This window comes from Daphnia pulicaria, chromosome 1, assembly GCF_021234035.1.
Source record: "Daphnia pulicaria isolate SC F1-1A chromosome 1, SC_F0-13Bv2, whole genome shotgun sequence".
Taxonomy (NCBI): domain Eukaryota; kingdom Metazoa; phylum Arthropoda; class Branchiopoda; order Diplostraca; family Daphniidae; genus Daphnia; species Daphnia pulicaria.
The window spans coordinates 205,701-212,553 of record NC_060913.1 but is presented as its reverse complement, the minus strand read 5'-3'; the positions used below and the strand labels follow the sequence as shown (position 1 = coordinate 212,553).

Here is a 6,853-nt window from a genome sequence, read left to right as displayed (position 1 = left end):
CTTAAAGTTTTGGTACATCTACAATTGTTTAACTGTGGCCATATCTCTGGCCTTGCTCACTCCCCTCAGACCAGACACTTTCCGATCTGGGTTCATACTGGGTAACAAGGCTTTATTTGTAAACATTTAGTATATGAGTTGGGACAAATAAGAAACCTATGTCCGGATCAAACAAATCCATCTTTTCGTCCGGCTTTTTTTCCCGGATCGGACTTAGGGACAGTCCTGGTCATTTTGAGGAAACTCACACTTGTGCATCACACTTGTGTGATGCTTAAACCAATTAACCTGTCGAACATTTGAAAACATAGAATACGAAAATGTTGAAAATAAATTTACGACCTACCGATTAGAATTCAATATCCGAACAGCTTCAATATCTGTGACAATACACAGATCCAATGCCAACTACTTTTATAAAATACAAACAAATGCGTCATAAACTTTAAAGGGGCGTACGAAACTTTACGTACTTCTTAGTTCTTCTCACACGGGTTGTCGTGAAAAGTATGTTAAAGAGAGCGTCTGCTATTTCGGCTGACATCTAGGAACGAATTCAAAAGTTGAAACATACTACCATCTAGCGGTAAAAAATCACACATTTTTAAAACAAAATTGTTACCACATTCATGTACCGATGTATCGTCCAAGAAGATCCGAACGCTTTCGTCTCTTTCTTTCTTTTTTTAAAAAATATTTCGGCATTTTTCTTTATTTCTAATAAAAATAAATTAAGTTTGTAAAATAATCAATTCTACACACAATATAAAGTCTTGAAAGTTAAAAAAACAAAAATACATTAAACTGGGCTTTTCGCAAAAAAATTACGTTCGGATTTTTATAGGCGATACTGTAGGCCTATCAATAGGGTAGTAGCATGAAAAATAAATAATTTTTGTTTTGCCTCCTTATACAATTTCACGACAAATCCTTTTCTTTGAGGGTTGTTACATAAAAAATTTGATTTCCTTAAATATTGAAGTTTAAAGTGGCATTAAGCTCCTCCTGTGATGACGCTACATCTGGCAACTCCGCACACATCCTAGAATGTACCCTAGATCCTAGATAATGAACCTAGATGTGCCTAACAGCTCCTCTTGTGTAACGGTCGTGTCTACTCTCCCGGACTCCAATACAGATATTCTCACTTCATCACATCTCCCACACAATTTTGGCTGTTCAGCATACTTACCTACTCTAATCACGGCCACGCACCTGGCTATCTCGCCGTTACCAAGAAGCCCCACCTACGTGCTTGTCTGTTATTTGTCGTCCCCCAAACTTTACTCGTACCTTGTTTGGAAAATTTGAAAAGGATCCAATTGAAATTGGAACTAACAAACAAGGCGGAGTTCGAACTACTCGAAAATTCTCGTCATTATTCTGCAGTTAGAGTCACCGTGAAAGGTTGGCCGTTTCGGTGCCTCATTGTGACCTCTGAGCCGGTAAATGTGTACCCCATCAACTGGGCCTGCTTGACCATGAAGGAGCGAATCAACTGAAACCGGGGATTCAACCCTGGTAGAATTTCTTCTACTGCCCTCTCCCTGGGAATACTGGCCTCATAACAAATTTGTTTCACAAGATCCTCAAAAGCCTGGCCTACGGAGGATTCCTTCATGAATTCGGATTAGATAGGGTAGACCGGGGCTAGTAGGCCATTTTTTTACACACCCGCTCCTGTGAGTCGTAATTTTCATTAAAATGATAACATTTTTAGCTTAGATGATACCTTATTATCTTAACTACAATGTAGCGTAAAAAAAAATAAATAAAGGTAAAATTCTTCCCTAATAAACTGTTTTATTGGGACACCTTAATCAATGAGTTGGGGCAAGTTGGCATTACGTTTTTTCACAACATTTTGAACACACGTATGAATTTTCGTCTTCTCCCCTTTCATCGAACCAAGACTCACAGGCCCATTGACCACATTTTTTCGTTGTGCAACGAATGGAATCTTCTTTTGTGTTCAAATAATTGACTCCACATTCTGGACAAAATGAAACTTTTCCCTTGACTTCCTTCTTCGTTTGTTTTGATCCCTTCTTGGTAGCTTGAGTTTTTTCTGACTTCGACGATTTTTCTGGTGGAAAAACCTTCCTTGCTGCTTTGGTTATCACTGCGGCTTTCTCTGCTTCAATAACACTTTTAACCGGAGTGTCAGTTAAAACTGCAGACGTTATCTTCCGGCGCCCATTATTCTTTGGAGCTGTGCGGGGCCCAGCTTTCAGAAATGGTCGGAGCTCGTCTTCAAGTAGGATCGACGGTGTAGATGAACGAGAAGAAGTTGGGCTGGAAATAGGAGTAGCAGATTTTAAACGTTGTTGGCTTACACCAGGCTCCTTTTCAGAATTCGCAGAATATTCTTGAACTTGAGGCTCTTCAGCAATATTTTCAACTTCTGCCTCAACAAAAAGCTCAACTTGGTCCGGGAAAATGTCCATTGGAATGAAAAAAGGTTCGTCTAACGGTTGCATCTCTATTTCCACTGAAGAAACGGTAGTTGGGTCCATTCTATCAGTAACAAAACCGGGATCGTAGTCGGCCTTTGAATGGAATCCTTCGCGATCAAATGGGACGATTCCGGCCTACCGAAAACCAGCTGTTATGTTGATAGGGGTAGCAGCAAGAGGATACGATTTGCTAACGATTCCAGGAATTTCATAAATGGACATCGGGGAAGTGCGCGGGGAATGACAGGAAGTGGACGTGGTTTTCTTTTGCGAAGCTCAAAGCGTTGATGGACATGTGTGAAGAGTGGTTATCAAGAAGCAACAAAACCGGTTTTTCCTTGCATGGACGCACGAACTGAACAAAATTTTTCATAAATCATCCAGACTTGTTGGCAGTGCCTGCACATCCCATAGGCCCTCCATTTAAAAAGTAGGGTAGAAGTTCACTCTAAGTTAAAGAATAAATCAATAAATCGTAGGGCTATGCTGACTAAAGAGAATTCCAAATTACCTTGGGAACACAAAGAAGGGGGGGGGGGAATTGTGTTTCCAAATGCTGAAACTGCGCAAACAACAGTAACTAGAGTCCCTCTCTCTGCTGAAACGATTGCTCCTAGTTAACAAATAGAACGACTGATTTTATCTAGGCATTTTCTATAAAAAGATAAACAATAGTCTACTAACCTATTTGCTTCTGGCCACGTCGACCAACTATTTTCTCAGGTGTCATAACAGTTGTCACTCCAGTCTCATTCATATTCCAGACACAATCAAGTTGGATGTTTTCTCTTTTCAACAGTCTCTCATAGTTTTCAAAAAATAAGTCGCAGTTGTGTTTGTTAAAGGAAGAGGTCCTGGTCAAAGAGGTAGCTTCTGGTTTTCTAATTGACAAAGTACTGTGTCTCTTGAGAAATGAACTGAACCAATCTGGTCCAGCTAAAGACAAACAATGTCTACATGCTGCACTCATTACCTGGCGTAATCTTGAGTAACCATATTTGGGTTTTAAACTACATGTAGCCTTAGTTTTCTCTTCTTCCTCTGTTTCCATAGTTGATAAACTGGCTTTTTGCTTGCTGTCAACGTATCTTCTTAAACTTCTTCTTGGAATATTGAACATAATTCCAACACTTGTAATTATTTTTCCTTCATTGAGAACCATGTCAACTGCTCTTTCGATTACATCAATTGGGGTCTTCCCTCTTTCAGTTTTTCTTATATAGTTTATCATCTTCTAAAAAGTTGAAAGAGAACAATTTGACAGGGCTATTAGAAACAGGCCAACTTGCCTCAGAAAAACGGCCAACCTACCCCTTGGGTAGGTGTCAAAGCATCTTTTCAAATAACTTACTTAAATGAACACTTAATTGAAAAAAACTATTGATTGCCAGTTGGCTAAATGAATTACCTTTTTGTCAAAGCAAATCTCTTGCTTGCACGTGAAAACCGTGAACCGTGAAAAGGAAATCACTCCGGGAAAAAAAGTTACTGGCGGGTGACGAAAAACGTTTTTGTGCTTTAAAAAGTCACGGTTTAAGTGCAGACAAAAACAAATTTGGTACACACCATCTATTGATAAAAGTAAAAAACTTGGCTATTTTGAAAAATTACGGATTGTAAGTGGCGCCAAATTAAAGGGAAAAGAGCGACTTACCCCTAGGCCAACTAGCCCCGGTCTCCTCTACTTTCTGACTTTGACCAGGGGAAATTTTTTCTTTTTTCTTCTCGTTAAGTCCGTATGGCCCACTCTCGATCATGGTACACAACGTCAAAATTGAATTCGTCTTTCAACCCATACAGCCCCTTCATGACGCGTAAAAAAATCCGCATTTTCAATCGCTGTATATACAATCTTCTTTAAATACAGCATGGCCACCTTCATACCCCGGAACAGCTTATGCAATTTCAGTAGGGGAGACCGGGGCTGTATGGGACACGGGGCTATAATGTACAAGGCAATTAAAACATGTAAAATTCGTTCAAAAATTGTGAAATAAATACAGAGTAGGGGAGACTGGAGTATGCCGGGACACCGGGTAAAGAGGGACAGTGAGGGGAAAAATTGAAAATATCAATTAATTTGAAAATGTTTTAAGTGTAACATGTAAAAACATGTTATCTAATCGGGGTTGAAGTTTGGTATGATTTTGTCAATAACTGTGGGAGTTATTGACAAAATTAAAAAAAACGGCTTTTTGATGTAAAAATTTCGCCGCCATAAAAGGTATTATGGAAAAAATACAAAAAAATACATAATATATTTATATGGGAAGAAACTTTGTTCATTTCTTTATCGTTTAAGAAAAAAATTTGAATTTTAGGCCCATTATTTTAGGAAATATGGACATTTAAAAAAAAAGAGAGATAATCGGGAATTTGGGACAGCAAATTTTACTGCAGTTGAGATAGGCAGGGAGCTCCGCCTTCAAATCGGGCGTAGCTAAGCTATTTTTTTCATAAAATGTAAATCTCAATTTACACGATAATTCATCGATTTTTTTTACAGACATATAGAATTGATATAGGGAAACACGATTTCAATTTTTTTTAAATTTTTAACAAATTTTAAGGCTTATTAATCAAATGTCCCACCCCACCCACCCTAGTGTCCTCATTTACCCCCCAAAATAGGCACCTCCCACAAATTTTTGAAAACTTTAGAAAAACTGCTGGTGTCGTTTCACGAAAATCGATAGGTAGCCACTGCCGGGGAGCAAGTGTCTGGGTAGCCAGTGTCGGCCGTATGGGTAGCTTGTGTGGGGTAGCCAGTACCAGTGTAGCCAGGGTTGACCCACCGTGTAGTTAGTCTCGAAAAAGGTACAGTGGGCACCGAAAGTGTCCGGACACACCCGAGAGAACCTTATGGAAAACCGCTGTTTTCGCAAGGCGAAAAAGTGGTCAAATTTTCATTCGATTTGAATGAAAATTTTTTCGTAGGTTTTCTCGGGTGCCAGAAATAACCCAAATTTTTTATAGAATTTTAAAATTATGGGCAGGTTAGGTTTTTGTCCGAGGCAAAAGTGTCCGGACAGTAGAGAGGCCCATATGTAAATGGGCTTACTTTGAGTTTTGATTGTGCTAGAGTAACGCAAAAGGTCTTAAAAAAAGATATTTTTAGGCATAGAAACATGTTACACTGGGGTGGATAGTTTTCCCAACGTTGGGTGATCCCATTTCAAAATAAACACCCACACATATTTTTTTCCCTTGAACGGGAATTTTGAGGGAAACACTAAAGGGTGTTTTTTGCAAGACATTATAAAATAGCTATTGGTGGACATATTTTTCCAACGTGTTCAATAAAAAATATGTGCAACTTAAATAGGTTCTACATGACTGTCCAGCAATTGCAAGAGTGCAATGGCAGCAATTGTTCGCAAACGCTGACACAATTTTTTTGCCAGTATCATCACCATTGTGAGAATAAATCTGAAAAAGAGTGCATGCTCTGAAGCATAGATTACCAGTCGCAATTCCAACGATGCTGACAGCAGAAAAGATTGATAGAAACGAGAAAAAACATCGTCAAAATAATACAGCAATATCACAAGAAAAATTTAATTTGCGATTATTGCTATAATCTGATTTGGTTTTAATGGAAAACTTTGATGAAACCAAAACAACTTGAAAAGGCCAATCTCGACTTTGTATTTATTTACTAAAAGACTTCACAACACTAACACTGCAGACTTTGATCAACATAAATTAAATGAAAACAGTGAGGAATGGAAAAAAAAACATTATATCAAGGCTGCTCAATAATAAAACTTAAAACAATCTTGTTACTTGTTAGTTTTTCTAATATATGGTGTTTGACCAGAGAAGCTATTACACAACAACTGCTAGACATATTTTCTTTGGTATTGCCTGGCGAAGACTACAATCCCACGAACATTCTATCTTTTGAAGAAATACTTCGCTGTTGAAAAGCTAGACCGCAATATTATTGTCCAGTTGTATGGAAAAATTGAAAACAAATTGCATCAGTGTGTCTGCAATCAGGACAATTAAGTTAAAGCATATTGTAGTACTTCATGCTTAAGGAAGCCTACCTTCACCTTAACATTGAGCCACAGCTTGTAATCCTATTACAAAACAATGATATTGTATTTCTTATACAAATTAATCCAAACCACCAGTAAAGAAGGATATGCAGATATTTACGATGCTATGCCTTTAGTTTAAAAGCACAAAAGGTAATGGTCAATATGCTTTGACCTTCCATAAGTGTACACCGATGGAGTTCCACTGTACAAGTCTTCTACAACATCAATATATGCTCCATATATTACATAATCAACGAGTTTCAAAGAAATGGGCGTAGAATTACTTAATTCTCTGTTGGCTTTGGTTATATGGGAAGAAGCTAGAAAAAAATATTTCCTTTGAAGCGCAAT

At 38.2% G+C, this 6,853-nt stretch overlaps 1 long non-coding RNA gene across 1 annotated transcript; it reads right to left on the bottom strand.

Moving 5' to 3' along the window:
- Positions 1-6: 6 nt before the first annotated feature.
- Positions 7-495, bottom strand: LOC124311293. The gene is made up of 3 exons (XR_006909784.1): positions 347-495; positions 157-288; positions 7-97 (listed from the first exon to the last, which is right to left on the bottom strand). It is a non-coding gene; the product is annotated as an uncharacterized LOC124311293 (long non-coding RNA).
- Positions 496-6,853: the final 6,358 nt, after the last annotated feature.